This window comes from Manis javanica, chromosome 4 (genome assembly GCF_040802235.1).
Source record: "Manis javanica isolate MJ-LG chromosome 4, MJ_LKY, whole genome shotgun sequence".
NCBI classification, from domain to species: Eukaryota; Metazoa; Chordata; class Mammalia; order Pholidota; family Manidae; genus Manis; species Manis javanica.
Window position 1 is genome coordinate 96626418 of NC_133159.1, and position 25401 is coordinate 96651818.

Here is a 25401-nt window from a genome sequence, read left to right on the forward strand (position 1 = left end):
TTGAATGTCAACTCGACTGGGCTAAGGGGATGTCCAGATAGCTGGTAAAGCATTATTTATGAGTGTGTCTATAAGGATGTCTCTGGAACAGATCAGCATTTGAATTAGTAGACAGAGTAAAGAAGATCCCCCCTTATCCATGTGAGTGGGCATCATTTAATCTGTTAAGGGCATGCATAGAACGAAAAGACAGAGGAAGGACAAAGTGCTCTTGCTTGAGCTGAGACATCCATCTTCTCCTGTCCTTGGACATCCATTGCTCCTGGTCCTCAAGCTTTTGGACTCAGACTGGGACTACACCATTGGCACTCCCCTCGCCCCATATCCCCTCCCATTCTCAGGCCTTTGGGCTCAAACTGAATTACACTACTAGCTTCCAGCTTTCCTGGTTCTCTAGCTGGTCCCACCTGTGACAATAATAAGATCATAATTCTAACATAATACAAAATCTTGATAATCAAAGATCATGAGACTTCTCGGTATCCATAACCATGTGAGCCAATTTCTATAATAAATCTATATTTATATGTCTACATCTATATCTATATCTTATTGGTTTTATTTCTCTGGAGAACTCCAATACACAGCATTATTTCTGGTTTGTGGCTATTACAAATAAAGTTGCTTTGAATATTTGTATATATGCTTGCATATGGACATATGCTTTGATTACTTAGGGATGGAAAAAGAAATTTTATAGTTGTAGGTTTTATATTTAGGTATATGATCCATTTTGAGTTGATTTTTGTATGATGTGAGATAGGGACTGAAGTTTTGATTTGTGTGTGTATTTGCAAGGCCCCAGAACCATTTATTGAAATGGCTCCTTCTTCCATAGAATTGCCTTTACACCTTTGTTAAAAATTAATTGTATGAATGTTTCTGGGTTCTCTTTTTGTTCCACTGACCGGGTTTAGGTATCTTTACCATTAGCACCACACTATCCCAATTATCATAGCTTTGTAAGTTTTTAAATCAGGTAGTTAACTTCAACAACTTTGTTCATACATTCCTCAAGTTATTTTGACTGTTCTAAGGTGTTTTTTTTGAATTTCATATTAATTTCATTAAACAGCTTATAAGTTTCTGCAAAATTTTTTTAAAAGAATTTTGATTGGGATTGATTGACTCCATCAATTTATTTTGGGAGAATTATATCCTTAATGCATTTAATTTTCTAATCAATAGACATCATAAATCTCTCCATTTATTTAGGTCTTTGGTTTCTCTCACTAACATTTTACAGTTGTAAGGGTACAGGCCTTACATTCTTTTGTAACATTTATTCCTGTTTTAAATATGTTTTGGTATTATTGAAAATAGTATGGCTTTTGAAAATTCCTATTTCAAAATGTCCAGTGCCAATTCTATATGAAATAGAATTGATTTTTGTATATTGATCTTTTATCTTGCAAACTTGCTGTGGGGTAAATGGAAGTTTTCACCCAGAGTTTCCTGCCTGGCTTTCATAGTGGTGTGCAGATAAAGGCCTATTTGCATATCAATGGGTCACAGTAGAGCCACACCTGGGGTAAGGAGTTAAGAGAAAATGGCCATTCCTCCCCTCCGTTCCTGGTACATAATTGGTCTGGTGCCCAACAGTCACCCACCCCACCCATGGAGTTCCTCCCAAAAGGGGTAGCCAGGGAGGAGCATGCAGCTGCAGCAGGAGGGAAGGTCAGAGCAGTGTTGGTCAGCCGAGCTGAGTGAGAGGGGGCAGAAAGTGCCAGGGAAAGACTGAGTTGTGAGCAGTAAAACCATTTATCTCAACTTGCCCTTTCCCTTGTCTTTCTTCTTTTGTCAGATTCATTAGGACCTTGCTCCAGGTAGGGAACCCCCTTCTTTGCAGAGAACACCTGCTAAACTCAATTTTTAGTTTTAGTAGTCTTTTTTGTTTGTTTGTTTTTAGGTCCCAAAGGATTTTGTCAAATGTATTTTCTGTTTCTGTTGTAATTGTGGATTTTAATCTTTAATCTGTTTATATAATGAATTACATTGATTTTTGAATGTTAAACCAACTTTGTATTCTGGAATTAAACCCCACTTGGTCATGATGTATGATCTTTTTTCTGTTTTATTGTATTTGATTCACAAAATTTTTAAGTTTTATTGCATTTATATCATGAGGAATATTGGTCTACAATTACCTTTTCTTATTATGCCTTTGATTTTGGTATCAGTGTATTTCTGGTTTTATAAAATGAGTTGTAAAGTATATCCTAGTGTTCAATTTTCTGGAAGAGTTTGTGTATAACTGGTATTATTTCTTCCTCAAATGTTCAGTAGAATGTACCAGTGAAGCCATCTGGGCCTTGGTTTTTCTTTGTAGGAAGCATTTTAACTATAAACTGAATTATAGAGCTACCAAAGTTACCTACTCTTTTCTTGGAGTGAGCTTTGGTAATTTATGTCTTAAAGAGATTTATATTTTTTTTAATCAAGTTGTCAAATGCATTTCATAAAATTTTCATACTAGTGTCTTATTAGCTATTTCATATCTGTAGTGAAAGGAAAGGAGCAACACACAGCAGCAATTCACTGGAGAGTTCCGCTTTATTAGAGAAAGGTGCTGGGTTATATAGGAAGGGGCATAGGGTGATTGTGGTGTTACTTCTACGGGGCTGGTGGCTGTTGGCTAGGTGCTGGGATTGGGAGGGGGGCAAGAGGTGATTGGGCTTCAGGTGGCGCCGGCGGGAACCGAGGACCCCGAAGAGAAGCCGGAAGTTTGCCATCTTACTGGTGGGGACCCTTCATGTAGGATCTGCTGTGATATCCTCTCTCATTATTGATATTGGTCATTTTTGTCTTATCTCCTTTTTCTGATCAGTCTGGAGAAAGATTTACCAATTTTACTAATCTTCTCACATTGGAGGGTGTTGAACAGAGGAGTGGCATATGAATAATATTTAGCACTATATTCTTGACTGTCTCATTGGCAGGGAAATATTTACAAGGTCAGCAATCTAGCCCAGGTGGCTCTCTTCAGCTTCTCTTCTTAGCAAAGTCATCAGAAAAAAAAAACCTCCTGGTTCTCCCTCCCCTTCCCTCCTTGCTCCATCAGTCACTCACTCCCCAAACTCACTCTTCTTTGCTTGCTGCCTACTTGAGGTGCATGTAGAAATGTTGCAGATATGGAAGCAGAAATATATATATTGCTCCCTTGGGAGATTACTCCCCTCTGAGCCTGCTGGTGTAAAATAAAACCTCAATGCTCCAAGACCTCCGAGTGCCACTTAGTTCTTTTGTCAGCAATCCAGTCCAGGTTTTCCAGTTTTTTCCTGTAACATTTGGTTGCCTGACCAGGAATCCCAACTGTGCTGGCCCATTGTTGCCACTGGTTTGGGGCAATGTCAGGGCGGTGACTGAACAGGCAACCATAACGGAGAAGGCACACCCTGCCTGATCTCTCGGCAGTCTCCCAGCCAGCCCCCACCCCACCTCATCCTGGGCCAGCCCTGCTTAGCTATTCCCACCAGACTCAAGGAGGCTTGGCAGGTGAGGACCTGTTAATGACGTTGAATCCAGTAAGGCCCTGGGGCCCCTGATGCAGCCAATTCCCACCCATTGGGGTGGAAGGGGAGCCTGATCACCTCTCGGAGACTTCTTCGAAGTCTCACAGGTAGACAGTCCCAGGGGGGAATGTTTAAACTCTGGTGTGTGTGTGTGTGTGTGTGTGTGTGTGTGTGTGTGTGTGTGTGTGTGCAGGGTGGCTGAAGACATTCAGTCTGCACTGAATCTGTGATTCCACAAACTGTGCTACAGAATCTGAGTGGGCCCTTCACTGTATTCATGGTCAGCTGCCACGACATAATGGCTCAGCTTTGGCCCGGGACTTATAAGGGTGCACCTTAATCAAGGCTGACCAAAGTCTCCGAGAGGAGCGCGAACAGACGGGCATCTGACTGGTCTCCTCCCTTGTCCCTTGTCATGGCACTGTTACATGGACACATCATGGGGTCAGGACACAGCAAACCCACAGTTCTTGACACCATGATCAAAACTTTCAGGAAGGGATTTTCAGGAGACTACAAAGTAAAATTAACTTCCAGCAGGTTGAAAATCCTGTATGAATCCAAATGGCCTACCTTTAGTGTAGGGTGGCCTCCAGAAGGGACACTAGATGTCCCAAAAGTCTGCCAGGTCTGGAGGATCATCACTGGATATCCAGGTCATCCTGACCAGTTCTCATATATTGACTCCTGGTTAGGAATCGCCCAGACACTTCCCCCTTGGGTGCAATTCACTTGCAACAGGCAGGGACAGGGTAATGTTTTAGTTGCCTCAACAAAGAAGCCTACAAAGGATCAACAGAAGCCTGAGCCTCTGCAAATTCTTGCTGGTGACCCAGAGGAAGAGCTAATACTACCCCTACCTTACACACCCCCAAGGCTATCAGCACCCAGCCCCCGGTCCTGGTCAGCCCCCTGGTGTCTGACTCCCTGCCATCTCCAGAACCAGCAGACCCACTCTCCCCTGGACCAGTAGCCAGACTGCACCCTATGCTGGGAGCAGGCACCTTTCAGATGCCAGTGAGACAGACACGGGAGCCTGACAGGCGTGATGAAGATGGGACCATCCAGCCTGGCCAGTCCATGCTTTACTATCAACCCTTGTCCACGACTGACCTTCTCAATTGGAAACACAACACCCTGTACTCAGAGAAGCCACAAGCCTTAGTTGATCTCATGGAATCCCTCTTCCAAACCCATCGGCCAACGTTAGAAGACTGCCAACAACTTCTCTGCACCTTGTTCAACACAGAGGAGAGAAGGCGGATTATAAAAGGGGCCCATCAATACCTGGAAGAGCATGCACCAGCTTGGGTCCTTGATCGAGGTGTATGGGCTGAAATCACTGTCTCCAAGGAGCGCCTGGAATGGGACTTCACCACCCCTGAGATACAGCACCAGATCTGCCAGTATCAGAATGCTCTCCTCCAGGGGATCAAAGCTGGGTCCAAAAAGCCTATGAACATGACCAAAGTTTCTTCAGTCACTCAATAACCAGGAGAGTCTCCTGGGGACTATTATGAAAGACTGTGTGAAACTTATCACATCTACACCCGCTTCAATCCTGAGTCACCAGAGAACGAACAAATGGTCAACACCTCATTCATGGCCCAAGCTGCCCCAGACGTCAGACAAAAGCTTCAAAACCTTGAAGGCTTTTCCAGGCTAAATATCACTCAACTGATTGAAATTGCCAACAAAGTATATCTAAACAGGGAAGTTCAGTCTGACAGAGAGGCTGAAAGAAGAATGAAGAAAAAGGTCAGCCTCCTGGAAGTTGCCCTAAAAGAAAGAGATGACCAAAAGGCAGAGAAAAGCCAGCCACCAAGAGGGGGGAAGCCCAGGAAACCCTAGCCAGGGACCAGAGAGCTTACTGTGAAGAGAAGGGGCATTGGAAGAATGAATGCCCCAACCGAGGCAAAGCCCCAAAGCCCGGTGGCTGTGGGGAGGAGCCCCAGGGGGAAAGGCTCACTGGCCTGGCAGGGACAGACTCAGACTGACAAGGACTGAGCTCTCTCACTCTTGGACCCCATGAGCCCACGGTCAGAATGAATGTGGGGGGACAAAACATGACTTTTAAGGCTGACACAGGGGCAGAACACTCTGTGGTCACCCTCCCTGTAACTCCCTTCAATAAAAACACTGCAACTATTCTCGGAGCCACAGGGACAAAAGCAGTCCAGCAACACTTTTGCCAAGCCCGTCAATGTGAACTTGGAGGCCACAAGGTCCGACATGAGTTTCTCTACCTGCCCGAGTGCCCCATTCCCCTCCTTGGCCAGGACATACCCTCAAAGCTGGAGCCCAAATAACTTTTGAACCAACTGGATGCACCAGCCTCAAACTAAATCCAGGCCAAGAAGAGTCAGCATCCCTCATACTGGCAATAACCACACCTAGGAAAGAGGACTGGAGGCTGTTCTATGTCCAGACCCTCTCAAGTAGCCCACCTGAATTCAGAGTTGCCTTCCCCTCAGTATGGGCTGAAGACAACCCACCTGGACTTGCTCATAACTGAGCCACTGTCATTGCAGAATTGACTCTGGGGACCCAGCCACAAAGACAGCAGCAGTACCCCTCTAATAAGAGGTAAGAGCAGGCATCCAGGAACACCTAATCAGACTCAAAGAGGCAGGCATTCTAATCGAGTGTCTGTCACCCTAGAATACCCTATTTCTACCAGTCAAAAAGCCAGGAGGAGGGTACCGGCCTGTTCAAGACCTGCGAGCCATTAACAAAGTGACTGTTTCTTTACACCTAGCAGTCCCAAATCTGTACTTCCTCTCAGCCAGATCCCAGGGTCTGCCAAATGGTTCACTTACCTAGACTTAAAAGATGCCTTTTTGTGCTTCTGGCTGGCCTCCTAAAGCCAGCTCTGTTTGCCTTTGAGTGGACTGAACCAGATATGGGGTGGCAGATGCAGTTAACATGGACGCAGCTTCCTCAAGGGTTCAAAAACGCACCCACTCTGTTTTCTTTTTTTAATTAATTAATTAGAGGCAGAACCAAGATGGCGGTGTGAGTAGGACAGTGGGAATCTCCTCCCAAAAACATATATATTTTTGAAAATACAACTAATCCTAAAAGAGAGACCAGAAGACACAGGACAACAGCCAGACTACATCCACACGTGCAACAGCCCAGCACCTGGTGAAAGAGGTAAGATACAAGCCCCGGTCCAGTAGGACCCGAATGCCTCTCACCCCAGCTCCCGGTGGGAGGAGAGGAGTCGGAGCGGGGAGGGAGAGGGAGCCCAGGACTGCTAAACACCCAGACCTAGCCATCCACACCAGAGCACAGACACAGTGCATGCGTGGAGGGCTGAAAACTAGGGAAACAGGGCAGCAAGACCTCTGAGTGGGTCCCGAAGCTGATGCCCCTGTGACAAAGAAAAGCGAGTGCTTTTTGAAAGTCTTAAAGGGACAGGGACGCAACAGCTGGACGGAAACAACCCAGGTCACAGTCCAGCAGCTGGGAATTCCAGGGAAACCCGGGCACACTAACCCCCTGGGCAACAGCTCTGAGACCTCTCGCGGAGGTAAACAGCCAAACAGCCACCCGTCCATTACCCCTCCGGGGCGCGGCCATAGCAGAGAAGCAGCCTGAGGCTGGCCACGCCCTCAGCAAGGGAGGTTCCTCCATATCGGCCGGGCAAGACACAAAGACCCAGTCTACACGCAATTGCCCAACACAAGCCACAAGGGGTCGCAGTTGTCCCAGTAAAGAAAGGCCAGGAGCAAGTGGAAAGTTTGGCTCTTCCAGCTGACAGTCAATAGCACATATCAACATGAAAAGGCAAAAAAATTTGATCCAGACAAGACTCACCCAGACAGCTTCAGCATCTGCTACATCTTCCCCTGAGAAGGAACCTGGGGAGATAGATTTAACCAGTCTTTCTGAAAAAGAATTCAAAACAAAAGTCATAACCATGCTGATGGACTTGCAGAGAAATATGCAAGAACTAAGGAAGGAGAATACAGAAATAAAACAAGCTCTGGAAAGACATCAAAACAGAATGGACGAGATGCAAGAGACCATTAATGGACTAGAAAACAGAGAACAGGAACACAGAGAAGCTGATGCAGAGAGAGATAAAAGGATCCCCAGGAATGAAAGAATTCTAAGAGAGCTGAGTGACCAATCGAAATGGAACAATATCCACATTATAGGGGTACCAGAAGAAGAGAGAGAAAAAGGGATAGAAAGTGTCTTTGAAGAAATAATTGCTGAAAACTTCCCCAAACTAGAGGAGGAAATGGCCTCTCAGACCACAGAAGCACACAGAACTCCCATGACAAGGGACCCAAGGAGGGCAACACCAAGACACATAATAATTAAAATGGCAAAGATCAAAGACAAGGACAAAGTATTAAAGGCATCCAGAGAGAAAAAAAAGGTCACCTACAAAGGAAAACCCATATGAATTTTAGAATTATTTTCTCTAGTTCAAAATGCTGTTCGTATTTTGATAGGGATTGCATTGAATCTGTAGATTACTTCAGGCAGGATGGCCATTTTGACAATATTAATTCTTTCTATCTATGAGCATGGGATGTGTTTCCATTTATTGGTATCTTCTTTAGTTTATCTCATGAGTGTCTTGTAGTTTTCAGTGTATAGGTCTTTCACTTCCTTTGTTAGGTTTATTCCTAGGTGTTTTATAATTTTTGATGCAATTGTGAATGGAATTCTTTTCTTGATTTCTATTTCTTTTAGTTCATCATTAGTGTATAGGAGTGCAACAGATTTCTGTGTATTAATTTTGTATCCTGCAACATTGCTGAATTCAGACATTAGATCTAGTAGTTTTGGAGTGGATTCTTTAGGGTTTTTTATGTACAATATCATGTCATCTGCAAATAGGGACACTAACTTCTTTACCAATCAGGATGCCTTTTATTTCTTTGTGTAGTCTGATTGCTCTGGTGAAGACCTCCAGAACTATGTTGAATAAAAGTGGAGAGAGTGGGCATCCTTGTCTTGTTCCCGATCTTAAAGGAAAGGCTTTCAGTTTCTCATTGTTAAGTATGATGTTGGCTCTCATTTGTCATATATGGCCTTTATTATGTAGAGGTACTTGCCCTCTACACCCATTTTATTGAGGGTTTTTATCATGAATGGATGTTGAATTTTGTCAAATATTTTTTCAGCATCTATGGAGATAATCATGTGTTTCTGTCCTTTTTGTTGATGTGGTGGATGATGTTGATGGATTTTTTAATGTTGTACCATCATTGCATCCCTGAAATAAATTCTAATTAATCATGATGGATGATCTTTTTGATGTATTTTTAAATTCAGTTTGCTAATATTTTATTGAGTATTTTTGCATCTATGTTCATCAGTGATATTGGCCTGTAATTTTCTGTTTTTGTGGTGTCCTTGCCTGTTTTGGTATTAGAGTGATGCTGGTCTCATAGAATGAGTTTGGAAGTATTCCCTCTTCTTCTACTCTTTGGAAAACTTTAAGGAGAATGGGTATTAGATCTTCACTAAATGTTTGATAAAATTCAGCAGTGAGAGGAGGAGCCAAGATGGCAGCATGAGTAGAGCAGCAGAAATCTCCTCCCAAAACCACATATATTTTTGAAAATACAACAAATACAACTAATCCTAAAAGAGAGACCAGAATATACAGGACAACAGCCAGGCTACATCTACACCTGCAAGGACCCAGCGCCTCATGAAGGAGGTAAGATATAAGCCGTGGCCCGGTGGGACCCAAGTGCTCCCCCCACCACAGCTCCCTGGCAGGAGGAGAGGAGTCAGAGTGGGGAGGGAGAGGGAGCCCAGGACTGCTAAATACCCAGCCCTAGTCATCCGCACCAGGAGCGCAGACACACAGTGCATGGTGTGCTGAATATTAGGGAAACAGAACAGTAAAACCTGTGAGTGGGTTCCCACAGCTGGTGCCCCTGGGACAAAAGAAAAGCGAGTGCTTTCTGAAAGTCTTAAAGGGACAGGAGCCTCACAGCTGGATGGAAGCATCCTGGCACACTTAGCCCAGCAGCTGGGAATCCTGGGGAACTCAGGGTGCCTTAATCCCCTGGGCGGCAGCCCAGCTCTGAGAACCCTCACAGTGATAAACAGCCTCCCGCCCATTCCCCCTCTGGTGCGGCCGCGCCACAGTGGAGCAGCAGCCTGAGATCAGCCACATCCACAGCAGCCATGCAGAGCCCCCTCCACAGCTTCCTGGGACAGACACAGAGGCCCTGTTGGCATGCAGCTGCCCAGCACAAGCTGCTGGGGTTGCCATTCTCACAGGAAGGGAAGGCAACAGGCAAGCAGGAAGGGATTTTGTTCTCCCACCTGACACATGCACCAACTGCCTATGACTAACTCTATCACCATGAAAAGGCAAAAGAATTTGATACAGACAAGAATAACCCAGATATCCCCTTAGAGGGAACCTGGGGAGATAGATTTAACCAATATTCCTGAAAAAGTATTAAAAATAAAGGTGATAACCATGCTGATAGAGCTGCAGAGAAAAATGCAAGAGGTAATGGATAAAGTTGGGAGGGATAATACAGAAATAAAACAATCTCTGGAAAGACTTAAAAGCAGAAGGGATGAGATGCAAGAGGCTGTTAATGGAATAGTAATCAGAGAACAGGAATGCAGAGAAGCTGATGCAGAGAGAGATAAAAGGGTCTCCAGGAATGAGAGAATATTAAGATAACTGTGTGACCAATCCAAACAGAACAATATCCGCATTATAGCGGTACCAGAAGAAGAAGAGAGAGAAAAAAGGGATAGAAAGTGTATTTGAAGAAATAATTGCCGAAAACTTTCCCAAACTGGAGGAGGAAATAGTTGCTCAGACCACAGAAGCACACAGAACTCTCAACAGAAGGGACCCAAGGAAGACAACACCAAGACACATAATAATTAAAATGGCAAAGATCAAGGACAAGGAAAGAGAATTAAAGGCAGCCAGAGAGAGAAAAAAGGTCACCTACAAAGGAAAACCCATTAGGCTATCACCAGACTTCTCAACAGAAACCTTACAGGCCAGAAGAGAATGGCATGATATATTTAATGCAATGAAACAGAAGGGCCTTGAACCAAGAATACTGTATCCAGCACGATTATCATTTAAATATGAAGGAGGGATTAAACAATTCCCAGACAAGCAAAAGTTGAGGGAATTTGCCTCCCACAAACCACCTCTACAGGGTATTCTAGAGGGACTGCTCTAGATGGAAGCACTCCTAAGTCTAAATAGATGTCACCAGAGAAAACAGAATCACAGCAAAGAAAGTAGACTAACCAAATACTAATTAAAGGCAAAAAATAAAATCAACTACCCACAAAATCAATTGAAGGAAACACAAAAGAGCACAAAATAAAACACCTAACATATAAAGAATGGAGGAGGAGGAGTAAGAAGGGAGAGAAATAAAGAATCATCAGACTGTGTTTATAATAGCTCAATAAACGAGTTAAGCTAGACAGTAAGATAGTAAAGAAGCTAACCTTGAACCATTGGTAGCCATGAATCTAAAGCCTGCAAGGGCAATAAGAACATATCCTTCAATATTCACCCTAAATGTAAGTGGACTGAATGCACCAATCAAAAGACACAAAGTAATAGAATGGATAAAAAAAGCAAGACCCATCTATATGCTGTTTACAAGAGACTCACCTCAAACCCAAAGACATGCACAGATTAAAAGTCAAGGGATGGAAAAAGATATTTCATGCAAACAATAAGGAGAAAAAAGCAGGTGTTGTAGTACTAGTATCAGACAAAATAGACTTCAAAACAAAGAAAGTAATAAGAGATAAAGAAGGACATTATGTAATGATAAAGGGCTCAGTCCAACAAGAGCGTATAATCATTATAAATATACATGCACCCAATACAGGAGCTCCAATATATGTGAAACAAATACCAACAGAATTTAAGGAGGAAACAGAATGCAATGCATTCATTTTAGGAGACTTCAACACACCACTCACTCCAAAGGACAGATCCACAGACAGAAAATAAGTAAGGACACAGAGGCACTGAACAACACACTAGAACAGATGGACCTAATAGACATCTATAGAACTCTACACCCAAAAGCAACAGGATACACATTCTTCTCAAGTGCACATGGAACATCCTCCAGAATAGACCACATACTAGGCCACAAAAAAGAGCCTCAGTAAATTCCAAAAGACTGAAATTCTACCAACAAACTTCTCAGACCACAAAGGTATAAAACTAGAAATAAATTGTACAAAGAGAGCAAAAAGGCTCACAAACACATGGAGGCTTAACAACATGCTCCTAAATAATCAATGGATCAATGACCGAATCAAAATAGAGATCAAGCAATATATGGAAACAAACGACAACAACAACACAAAGCCCCAATTTCTCTGGGACACAGTGAAAGCAGTTCTAAGAGGAAAGTATATAGCAATCCAGGCCTATTTAAAGAAGGAAGAACAATCCCAAATGAATAGTCTAAAGTCACAATTATGGAAATTGGAAAAAGAAGAACAAATGAGGCCTAAAGTCAGCAGAAGGAGAGACATAATAAAGATCAGAGAAGAAATAAACAAAATTGAAAAGAATAAAACAATAGAAAAAAATCAATGAAACCAAGAGCTGGTTCTTTGAGAAAATAAACAAAATAGATAAGCCTCTAGCCAGACTTATTAAGAGAAAAAGAGAATCAACACACATCAACAGAATCAGAAACGAGAAAGGAAAAATCATGACAGACCCCACAGAAATACAAAGAATTATTAGAGACTACTATGAAAACCCATATGCTAACAAGCTGGAAAACCTAGAAGAAATGGACAACTTCCTAGAAAAATACAACCTTCCAAGACTGACCAAGGAAGAAACAGAAAATCTAAACAGACCAATTTCCAGCAACGAAACTGAAGCGGTAATCAAAAAACTACCCAAGAACAAAACCCCTGGGCCAGATGGATTTACCTCGAAATTTTATCAGACATACAGAGAAGACATAATACCCCTTCTCCTTAAAGTTTTCCAAAAAATAGAAGAGGAGGGAATACTCCCAAACTCATTCTATGAAGCCAGCATCACCCTAATACCAAAACCAGGCAAAGACCCCACCAAAATAGAAAATTACAGACCAATATCCCTGATGAACATAGATGCAAAAATACTCAACAAAATTTTAGCAAACAGAATTCAAAAATACATCAAGAGGATCATACACCATGACCAAGTGGGATTCATCCCAGTGATGCAAGGATGGTACAACATTCGAAAATCCATCAACATCATCCACCACATAAACAAAAAGATGGACAAAAATCACCTGATCATCTCCATAGATGATGAAAAAGCATTTGACAAAATTCAACATCCATTCGTGATAAAAACTCTCAACAAAATGGGCATAGAAGGCAAGTACCTCAACATAATAAAGGCCATATATGACAAACCCACAGTCAACATCATACTGAACAGCAAGAAGCTGAAAGCTTTTCCTCTAAGATCTGGAACAGGACAGGGATGCCCACTCTCCCCACTTTTATTCAACATAGTACTGGAGGTCCTAGCCATGGCAATCAGACAAAACAAAGAAATAAAAGGCATCCAGATTAGTAAGGGAGAACTCAAACTGTCACTATTTGCAGATGATATGACATTGTACATAAAAAACCCTAGAGACGCCACTCCAAAAGTACTAGAACTAATATTGGAATTCAGCAAAGTTGCAGGATACAAAATTAATACACAGAAATTTGTTGCTTTCCTATACACTAACAATGAACTAGCAGAAAGAGAAATCAGGAAAAGAATTCCATTCACAATTGCATCAAAAAGAATAAAATACCTAGGAATAAACCTAACCAAGGAAGTGAAAAACCTATACCCTGAAAACTACAAGACACTCTTAAGAGAAATTAAAGAGGACACTAACAAATGGAAATTCATCTCATCCTCTTGGCTAGGAAGAATTAGTGTCGTCAAAATGGCCATCCTGCCCAAAGCAATCTACAGATTCAATGCAATCCCGATCAAATTATCAAAAGCATTCTTCAATGAACTGGAACAAATACTTCAAAAATTCAACATATGGAACCACCTAAGGCCAGGAATAGCCAAAGCAATCCTGAGAAGGAAGAATAAAGTGGGGGGGGGGATCTCACATCCCAACTTCAGGCTCTACTACAAAGCCACACAATCAAGATAATGTGGTACTGGCACAAGAACAGAGCCACAGACCAGTGGAACAGAATAGAGACTCCAGACATTAACCCAAACATATATGGTCAATTAATATATGATAAAGGAGTCATGGACATACAATGGGGAAATGACAGTCTCTTCAACAGATGGTGCTGGCAAAACTGGACAGCTACATGTAAGAGAATGAAACTGGATCACTGTCTAACCCCAAACACAAAAGTAAATTTGAAATGGATCAAAGACCTGAATGTAAGTCATGAAACCATAAAATTCTTAGGAAAAAACATAGGCAAAAATCTCTTGGATATAAACATGAGTGACTTCTTCATGAAATCTCCCCTGGCAAGGGAAACAAAAGCAAAAATGAACAAGTGGGACTATATCAAGCTGAAAAGCTTCTGTACAGCAAAGGACACCATCAATGGAACAAAAAGGCATCCTACAGTATGGGAGAATATATTCATAAATGACAGATCCGATAAAGGGTTGACATCCAATATATATATAAAGAACTCATGCACCTCAACAAACAAAAAGCAAAAAATCCAATTAAAAAATGGGCAGAGGAGCTGAACAGACTCTTCTCCAAAGAAGAAATTCAGATGGCCAACAGACACATGAAAAGATGCTCCACATCACTAATCATTAGGGAAATGCAAATTAAAACCACAATGGGATATCACCTCACACCAGTAAGGATCGCCACCATCCAAAAGACAAACAACAACAAGTGTTGGCAAGGTTGTGGAGAAAGGGGAACCCTCCTACACTGCTGGTGGGAATGTGAATTAGTTCAACCATTGTGGAAAGCAGTATGGAGGTTTCTCAAAATGCTCAAAATAGAAATACCATTTGACCCAGGAATTCCACTTCTAGGAATGTACCCTAAGAATGCAGCAGCCCAGTTTGAAAAAGACATATGCACTCCTATGTTTATCGCAGCACTATTTACAATAGCCAAGAAATGGAAGCAACCTAAGTGTCCATCAGTAGATGAATGGCTAAAGAAGAAGTGGTACATATACACAATGGAATATTATTCAGCCATAAGAAGAAAACAAATCCTACCATTTGCAACAACATGGATGAAGCTAGAGGGTATTATGCTCAGTGAAATAAGCCATGCAGAGATAGACAAGTACCAAATGATTTCACTCATATGTGGAGTATATGAACAAAGAAAAACTGAAGGAACAAAAGAGTAGCAGAATCACAGAACCCCAGAATGGACTAACAGTTACCAAAGGGAAAGGGACTGGGTAGGATTGGTGAGAAGGGAGGGATAAGGGCAGGGAAAAAGAAAGGGGGCATTACAATTAGCATGTATAATGTAGGGGTGGTGCATGGGGAGGGCTGCACAACCCAGAGAAGACAAGAAGTGATTCTACAGCATCTTACTATGCTGATGGACAATGACTGTAATGTGGTTTGTGGGGGGGACTTGGTGAAGGGGGGAGCCTAGTAAACATAATGTTCTTTGTGTAATTGTAGATTAATGATAACAAAATAAAAATAATTAATTAAAAAATTTAAAAAAAGGAATGAAGTACTGATACAAGTCATAAAATGGATGAACCTTGGAAACTTTATGCTAAGTGAAAGAAGCCAGCACAAAAGGCCACATATTGTATGACTCCATTTATATGAAATATTCAGAATAGGCAAATCTATAGAGACAGAAAGCACATGAGTGGATGACAGAGGGAATGAATGAACAGGGGACAGGGGACTGAATATTCTGGTTTCTTTTTAGGGAGATGGAAATGTTCTGCAATTAGACAGTGGTAATGCTTGTACAACATAGTAGTGAATGTGCTAGGAACCACCTAAGTGTCCACTTTAAAATGGTGAATTTTATGTTATAAGGATTATATCTCAATAAAATGAAATGAACTTTCACTATTGGTGAAATAGATTAAAAGCACCTTCCTATTTCTTACCTAACAGCAATGTTGAAAGAATAGTAAAATGATGGAAGGGAAGTGTGGTAGCTGAATCTGTCAGTGAAAACAGAAACTTATTTTTCTTATTTTCCAGATAAAACATTTGAGTGATGTATTCAACATAAGTAATCAATTTGCAATTCTGTATTTACAAAATTCCTCTCACTTTTCTTTAATGGTGTTTCTCACCCTTACACCTAATTTCTGAAGTTAAAACTTGCCTGAAATCTTCATAGGTTTGCAAACAGCTATAAGGTTATCTATGGCAGCTTACTTTGCACTATCTCCAACTGCTGTCAACCTTTAAAACAGAAGTGAGAAGTAATGGACATTTGTAGATAAGGTGCAGAGCAGCCACTAGAGGGCACTGTGTCCCCCCTGAAGTGCAGTAAAGATTTCTGTGCACAAATACTTTTTCTCTTAAAGATTATGCTTCATACGGTGAACCACAGAAGGCTATTTATACACCGGATCAAATCATTCATTAGCTGGGTGGCCTTAGGAGAGCCTTTTAGCCTCTTGGGGTTTCAGATTCCACATCTAAAATGTGCGGATTTGGCTATGGGATTTCCAAGATACAGGCTCTACATTTCCTACCATGTACTGCCTTAAAACCAGAATGGCATCTGAGGAAAGAGTAAGAATTGTACCTGCTTTATTTTACTTCTTTCTCCAGGTCACTTAAACCAGTTCCTCTTCCTACCTTCCCTATTTCTATTTTACCAGCCAACCAACTTAGAGATAGAGACACTTTTGACCTTTTCTTCTTAAGCACCCTTTATTGATAACTTATATAACGCAATATATAAACACTCTCAGAACAGTTACCAAGTTTTATTAATTATTTTACATTTTGATTTTCCACAACAAACAAGGCTTGTGGTATTATCTCCAACGTACCTGGTGATGAAATTGAGGCCTGGCAGAGTTCAGTGAAGTTTCCATAGTAATACTGCTAGTGAGTTACAGGACTTGGCCTTCCGACTCCACAGCCTGTATTCTTCATAACCATATTCCCTGTCAGTGGGAAGACACAGGTTTTGTGGCGACTGGAGTATCCACTTTCATGCTGGCAGGATCAGTTCTCTATATTGCTGTCACAAATTACCACAAACTTAGTTGCTTAAAACAACACATTTATTCTCTTTTAGTTCTGTAGGTCAGAAGTCCAATACAGGCCTTACTAGGCTAAAATCAAGGTATCGGGAGGGCTGTGCTCCCTTCTGGAGGCTCTCCAGGGGCATGTCCCCTTGCCTTTCCCGCCCCCTCCAGGCCATCCGCACTCTTTGGCTGGTGTCCTTTCCTCCTGCAAGGCCACCAGCAGCCTGTCAAATCCTCCTCACACTTTGTCACTCTGACCTCTCTGCCTCCCTCTTCCTCTCTGAAGGACTCTAATTACATTGGGCCCGACAATCTAGGTAATCTCCGTTTTAAGATCAGCTGACTAACTAATTCAATCCCAGCTGCAACCTTAATTCCCCTTTGTCAAGTAATATAACATATTCCCAGTTCCAAGGATTAGGACATGGACATGGTGGGGAGGGGGGAAAGTGCTTATTCCAACTACCACATTGGTTCTCTTTAAGAATATAAAGTTATAATTACAAAATTAGATATGGTCATATGAACACATACAGTAAACTTCATTAAATTCATAGGAAATATTTCTCCATATTCATTTACTTGAGCTAAATTCATATAACATAGAATTAAACATTGTGAAGCATACATTTCAGTGGTGCTGTTGTATACCTGCTATCTATACAGTTCCAAATCATTTTGATTTTCCCAAAAGCAAACTCCACATCCATTAAGCAGGCACTCCCTTTTCCCTTACTCCCCAGCCCCTGGCAACCACTAAACTTTTTGTCTCACTGAATGTACCTATTGTGGATATTTCATAAAATGGATTCATATAATTTGCAACCCTCTGTGTCTGGCTTCTTTCATTTAACATAGTATTTTCAAGGCTCATCCACGTTGTAGCATGTGTCTGCACTCTATTCTTTTATACATCCAAATAATATTCTATTGTAGGCTATACCCATTTGTTCATTCATGTGTTCAGTGATGCATGTTGACCTGTTGCCAACTTTCAGCTATAGTGAATTGTGCTGCTATGAATATTTTTGATTGAATACTGTTTTCAATTTCAGGGGTATACACTGAGAAGTAGAATTGCTAGGTCATCTAGTAATTTATATTTAACTTTTTGACAAGCTGTCAAATGTTTTCCATGTTGGCTATACCACTGTGTAACCCCAGCAATGTACAAGGTTTCAAGAAATTCCTCTACATTCTTGATAATACTTATTTTCATTTAAAAAATATTAGTATAGTCATCCCAGTGGGTGTGAAGTGACATCTTGTGGTTTTGATTGCATTTTCTAATGACTAGTATCATTAGAGTTCAGTATCTTGTCATATGTTTGTTGGCCATTTATGTATCTTCTTTGGAAAATACTTAAGTCCTTTGCTCATTTGTTAACTGGGTTGTCTTTTTGTTGTGGGTTGTAAGCATTTTTTATATCCTAGATATTAAACCCTCATTTACAAATATTTCCTCTCACTCTGAAGGTTGCCCTTCAGTTTCTTGATAATATCCTTTGATGCACAGCAGCTTTCAGTTTTGATGAAATCCATTACCTGCTTTTCCTTTGTTGCTCCTCTTTTGATATCACTCATGTTTTACCCTAAGAGCTCTGTTTAGCTCTTACATTTAGGTTGTTGGTTAATCCTTTTTGAGTTAATTTTTGTATATGGTGTAACATAGAGTACAAATTCATTCTTTTACATATGGATATCTAGTCCCAGCACCATTGTTGAAGAGACTTTTCTTTTCCCACTGAATGATCTTGGCACCCTTTCTGAAAATCAACTGGCCATAGATTAAAGAGTTTATTTCTGGATTCTCAATTCTATTCTATTTGCCCATATATTTATCCTTAAAGCTGTACCACACTGTTTTGATCAGAGTAGCTTTGTGGTAAGTTTTGTAACAAGGAAGTGTGAGTCCTCCATATTTGTTCTTTTTCAATATTGTTTTGACTATTTGGGATTTTGTGCAATTCCATGTGAATGTGAAGATCATCTTTGCCACTTATGCACAAGGGGCTGTTGGAGTTAGTAGGGGTTGCTTTGAATCTGTAGATCATGCTGGATAGTTCTGCCATCTTAACAATAGTAAGTCTTCTAATCCATGGACATGGATGTCTTTCTCTTTATTTAGGTCTTCTTTAAGTTCCTTCAGTAACATTTTATAGTATTCAGTATGTAAGTGTATAATTTTGTGTAGTAAGGAATTTGGCCTCATCTAAAGGAGGTCTGGCTGGTGTCCAAGCTCCTGGGAGGTGACTCCTAACCCTTGCAATTTCCCAAGTGAAAGGATTGTCTTTGTAACTCATAGTGGGTCCCTCAGACCAACCCTGATAGTTTATGCTAATGATGTGTCTCAAGACCAGCGCCTTTATGGTTTATGTTAATGAAATACCTCAGGGTGGGGCTGGCAATGCCAGACCAAACATGTGATTGGAGATTTAGGACTTTGTGTCATAAAACAGTTCAACTTTAGGAAGGAGGGGTGGGCTGGACATTTGATTTAAGGCACTTAAGCAATGATACATGCCAAGTAATGAAGACTCAATAAAATGCTGGCTGGACACCAGCGTTGAGTTACCTTTCATGGCGGATAAAACTCTGAGCATTGTGACACATCACAACTGGGAGGAGATAGCACTATCTAGGACTCCACAGGGAGGAGACAGCCAGAACATAGAGTTTGGACCTCCCAGTCTTCCGGATTGCACGCTATGCTACTCTTCCCTTACCTGACTTCAGTGTGTCTGTTGGGGCCAAGTGAAGGCCCTCCCCACCTCGCCCCCAAAAGATGCGCCACATTGGCAGGCACAGTATTTGGAGCTGAAAATAGTCAAGGCCCAAAAGACTCAGAAGAAACGTTGACCTTCCCCCTAACTGCATTAAGAGGATTTAGATGGAGGACCTGGTCCAGGCCCAGAACTACCACCACAGATAACTCCATCACAGTATATGAACAAGGCAAAGCAGACAAGGAGGAATTCAGCAAAGCCTGTTTGTTAAAATCCCTGTGTCCCATTGTTTCTGTGGGGCCCCACAAACACTTCTTTACCAAGCATTCACTTTTCATATTCTTACAAATTGCTTTCCTTCCCTTTGAAGCTGCAGAGCCCTACCCTTCTCCCTTAGTTAAGGATGCCATATATACATAATTTTGCCTGTCTTTGGAATCTCATGTCTGTGTGGATTCCCCATATACCCATAATTAAATTTGGTTTTCTCCTGTTAATCTGTCTCATACCAATTTGATTCTTAGATCAGCTGGAGGAACCTTGAAAAGTAGAGGAAAATTTTTCCTTCTTAACATATTTCTTCCGTCTTATAAACATGACTGAGTGTAATAGCTTTCAGTGAGTTCTGTGAGTCTGTCTAGCAAGTTATTGAGCCTGAGGGTGGTTGTGGGAACCCCTAGATTTGTGTCCAGATGGGACCCTGAACTTGCACTTGGTTTCCTAAAGTAAGGGCAGTTTTGTGGGCTCTGTTTCTTCAGATTATACAGTTGCCTAAACTGTTTGCCACCTCTGTAGGTCTATGCCTAGGTATTTTATTCTTGTGGCTGCTGTTGTAAATGGACCCATTCTCTTACTTTCCATTTCTATTTATTTGTTTTAAACCAATACTTATTCAGCACTTGGTATATGCTATGCTGTGAGCCAAAGCTTCATAAACACTAAATTTATTTGCATAACAACCTGAAGTAGGTACTTTGCTTTTTGGAAACTTGGCGGTCTGATTCCCAAGTTCGTATTGTGAGCCCATCACACTGCTGCCTTATAAGCCTCCTTTCAGAAGGTTCCTGGGGATCACCTTATTCTGTTCTTTCCACTCCGCTTTAAAGTCACCCCTGAACCAGAGTCTTCCACTGGGTCTCCCTGACCCAGCCAGCTACCATCCACCCCAAATGCTGCTGCCACCCTACCGATCCCAAAGCACCGCTGTGCAGAGTGCTGCTTGCCCACTGAGCTGGAGTCCCTTCCTTCCCTAAATCTATCAAAGGGAAAAAGCAGTTATTGCTCATAAGGAGTACTTCACCATGGATTCTACCCTCTCTACTGACACGTTGAACTGTTACTAAAAACTTTGCTATTAAACAGGCAGAATGGGTGAAGGGGATGCACATGGGATCTTTCATAACCTGATTTCTCAATTCCCACTTCACCCCCAATCTCAGGTTCTTCATCTGCAAAACAGAAATTGAAGTCCTGCCTCACAGGGTTGTAGTGAGAATTAAGTGTGTGTGTGTGTGTGTGTTGGGGGTGGGTGTGGGGTGCAGTAAATGGTGGGACAGGGTCCTGGCATGCAGCAAATGCTCAACAAACGTTAGCACATTTGTCTCCTTGAGGAATTTGTAATTTCTTGGAAGACAGGGTCTTGACTTATAATTTTTGGTATTTCTTAAAAGCCTAGATTATTTAATGATTTCAACAGATACACTTCAGTAGCTGGACTTGCTCAAGAATCTACAACAGCTGTAAATACAAAATCAGGCTCTGGAGTCTGACTTCAGATGTTCGCCCTTGCTAGCTCCGTAGCCTCTGGAAAACTGCTCAACCTCTCTGAGCCTCAGGTCCTTAGTTGTAAAGTTCATAGTACCTACTTCAAAATGTTAATACTATCCACCTCACAGGGTCCTGGGGATTCAAGTGAAGTGCTTAGCATATAATCAATCTGCCCGCCCCACCCCCGGAAAATTTATCTATAATCACGACCTTTCCCAAATGTTCAGGGTCCATAAAAATCTGGCCTCTGCGTTCTCATTTCTTCGTTTCCAACAAACACACCCTCCCCCTTGGGAACAGTCTGGGCACTAGGACCTGCTCTTCCTTCCCGACTTCTGTGTTTAATAATATGTACCATTCATCAAAGAGCCCAGGTAAGTTCCCTAATTTCGCTTATCAACATTAGTTAAGCACCTGTGAGGTCGATTCTGTTACTGGTGCCACTTAGAGAACAGGAAACAGGCCCTGAAGGTTTGAGTGCCTTCCCCGAGGTCACTGAACTCAAGTGGCGGGGCCACAGCGCGCGCTCCTAACCGCCGGCCCCGGGGCCCCTTCCCCTCTGCCCGGGCCCGAGGCGCGCCCGCGTCCGTTCAAACCCTGCCCAGTGCCTCCTCTTCCAGTCGCTTCCCGACTCCTCCGCGCGCCCATCGCCCCGACACCTGAGTCCGGCCCGTGGGGGCGCGTCCGCCGCGCTCAGCGGCTTCTCCGTTTTCTCCGCCAGAGGCCGAGGCGAGGCCGTCGCCGGGGTCCCGCGCGCGGGGCCTGCAGGGAGGCGGGAAACGTGGGGCGCCGGCAGAGGGCGCCCGGAGCTGCGCGCGGGCCGGACCGCACGGAGGGGCGGGGGCGACCGCCTGCCGGGCCGGGCGGGGTATAAAGCCGCGGCGCCCCCCGCGCGGAGCGCTGTCCGCAGAGCAGCCACGGCGTGGGGGCCGCCACGCGCCCAGGGGAGCTGCGCCCGCGCCGCCGCGTCCCGGACACGCAGGGGCCGCGCGCCGCGCATAACGGTTAGTGGGGTAACGGCCGGCGGGGTGCGGGGCGGCTTCCCTGGCGGGTGGGAAGGGGCCCCGGGGGAGCGGAGGCCTTGGTGTCCGCGGGGCGGAGGTGCCCGGTACGGTCACCGCAGAGCCGGGAGCGGCCGGGGACGGCGGCTCGGGCAGGTGTGCTGACCGCCGGCTGCAGCAGAGGCATGAGGTCGCGGTGACCCGAGGAAAATCGCTTCATCTCCATCCGCCGTGCTTTTGATTTGGAAGAAGAATGACCTGGGCTGTAGTCAGAGGATTGATTAACCTCAAGCCCTGGGCCAGACTGTGCAGGGACGAGCGGTGCTTCTGGAGGGAGGGTATTTTGTCTTGAGTTGTGCTGTGCCGTCTGTAACCTTCCAGTCTCTAAAGTCTTATCTGTTCCTCTTCTTAAATTTATCCTGACAAACTGAATGCTCCCCGATCCTTGGTTCTCCGTGACTTTGCTCTGTCTGTTGAAATTCCTTTTGTTCCTCAAATCCTGGTTTTTCGTGTTCCCTATTGTGTTCTCTGTCTTCCCCCCTCCCTCTCTCTTCCTCGCTTTCTTTCTGTATTATGTGAACCTTTACTATAGTTAGGCTGTTGTTGCCTACTTTCTCTCCTAATGTAAGTTTCGTTAAGTTCCCTCTGGCGAGTTTCCTCGTTAAGGTAGTGACTATCTTTGCAGTCCCGGTAACACAGTTAAATGGAACAGTGTAATTTGGGCAACTGTGGGGGTAATTACCCTGACCTGTGGAGTACTGTTTTCTGGTGGATCCATTCACCTCAGTTGCTTTATTTCAGTTAGCCCCAAACTGTGTCTGAAGAAACCCACTCTAAAGTGCAGGCCTTGGTCATACCAATTCCAGTACCCCCTGGATGGTGATGTCTCAGATTTGGGGTGCTGGCTCTGCATATGCACCTGTTTGCCTCCCTCTGTGATTGCACCATGCTGATGTCTCTAGTTTTTTTTGTAGAAGGCAGGAAATGAAGGACAGCAGATTAACAGTTTACTTTTTGTTTTTTTTTGGAAAGTGAAATAGATTGTTGAAATTACAGGAAGTATGAAAGAAGTGATTTTCATCCAAAAATACATTTTAGGATTTATGTTATTAGCATTTAAAAACTCAAGTATAACCTATAATTACGTTTTGAGTAAAAAAATTTCTTTTTTGATACTTCTTTAGTATCCAAAAATTCCCTTTAAAACCACTTTGCAAGGAACCATTTATGTGTGCTTACTGTAAGTAATAATAATGCTAGACAAACAATACTGAATTTATTAGTCTTGTGGATTAACTGGTCCTCTACAAAATCAAAATAACTTTATTCCTTCATTGAAGTAATGGGCTCAGGCGTTAGCGGTTATAATGATATTCAGACCCATTCATGGACTATTAAACAATTGTTTATACAGGAAAGAACAAGGAGACAAATTTAAGGGTCTCAAAACTAGGGACGAAAACTTCCAGAATGATGAATAAAACTTTGAAGTAAAATATTAATTTGTGGTCTTTAGTCATCAAAATTTGATATATTTTCTATGTAATACTATTACAACTACAATGATAATTATGTGAGGAGTTCAACTCATACATTTTTATTTTCAAGAAAAGGAAAAACACCTTGCTCTGCTGAATTCCTCTTTGTGACTGATTTTCTCAAGCTGGCTTCAAAACAACTGGGTGTGAAGTGGATGCCAGTGGAAGTATTGCAGCATTTCTATTCAGTAGGAGTAATGAAGATGACCATGACCCTGCCTCCGTATTTATTCTTTTAAGGAGACAGTACATTTCTGCTTTAAACCCTGGGATAAAATCAGTCCTATATTAATAAATTTAAATAGTATATTTGGGTTTTCATTTGGAAAGTCCACTTTGGATTGCTGCAGAAAACAATTTTTATAGATAACATTCTAGATCATAATCTGAAATTCCCCCAAGCAAAACTTTTATGTATAGTGTATGTAAAGGACCTTGAAGGACAGTGTCTTAACATCCCTTTCTTCACTATTCAGATTCTTATGTCCCTTTTAAAATGTGGAATGTGGGCCTACATTTAGAAATCATGCCAAAGTAAGACATTTAAATGAAAGACAGGTATTTGTTTATATGGCAGAACTGTGTGAAATTCATGTCAGGGGTTTGAATTTTTTTTATCCGTATTTTTTCTTTTGGATGCTCATACTTTATTCACTTTCTTTTTCTATCTGAATCTATTTGACACTTGAAGTTTTAAATAAAATTTTGACACTGTGAAATAAAGTTTTTAATACAAGACTGTGTTACTATTAGGACTGATGAGACAATTCCCAGTGACCAAAATATTGTAACTTACTAAAAACAAAGTGTGAGAAATTGTAACTGGAACTAAGCTCGAAGTTTAATCATATGCAGCGTGTATTATACCAGCTATTCCAAATGAACCTTAATGTATCAAATAGCTCTATAATATCAACAGCTCTATCCTGTATGTAAATTTAAGTGTAGATATTCTGAGATGAATTAACCATGATTTTTGACTCTTCATTCAGGGGAAAATCTTGTAAAATTCATATTCTGGAGCATTTATATTTAATTTAATCTTAGAACTCAGATTGTATCCTTGGAACTGAGATGTTCCAGCTTCTATAATTCAAATGGAAATTTTAGAAAACTTTGATGGAAATATTTTTATTATGCTATTGTTGGGGAGGAGCACACTTCCTCTATCCCCTGGTCTAAGAATCAAATAGACATGAGACAGTAACAGGAAAAAAACCCAAAATTTTGAACATAGAGGAAAGCCATAGACTGGGGTTCCAAAGATAGGGGAGAATGAGGTATGTATGTCATCCTGAACCAAGGAAAAGAGGTTAGAGGTCTGAGACTTAAAAGGAGAAGGGAAGCAACTCACAGGAATATGGAAAAAGTAAATGTTTAACAATCAAATATTCACTGGGCAGCACAGTAACAATGAAGGGGCACAAAGGGGAATTTTAACACTTAGCCACATCCCTCCTGGTCTACCACACCTAGTTTATTAATAGTGCTGTCCAGTGTAATAGTTTTCTTCCTGGAGCATGCATTCTACCTAAATTCTTTTTATGCATTTGGTGGTAGGAAGTCAAAGTTTCTTCACAGTCTTTTGGGCCTCGATTATTCTCAACTCTGAAATAATCTGCATGTTACAATGCACGGCACA

At 42.2% G+C, this 25401-nt stretch overlaps 1 protein-coding gene across 4 annotated transcripts in view; it reads left to right on the forward strand.

Moving 5' to 3' along the window:
- Nucleotides 1-22082: 22082 nt before the first annotated feature.
- LOC108401080 (monocarboxylate transporter 1-like) overlaps nucleotides 22083-25401 on the forward strand; it is a 44062-nt gene continuing 40743 nt past the window's right edge. For 2 of the 4 annotated variants that reach the window (XM_073234408.1, XM_073234409.1), the window contains exon 1: nucleotides 22119-22224. The gene's annotated coding sequence lies outside the window, so the exon portion shown is untranslated. Of the gene's footprint in view, nucleotides 22225-25401 lie in introns of all 4 variants that reach the window. The other 2 variants (XM_037005403.2, XM_037005406.2) reach the window with 2 other exon arrangements.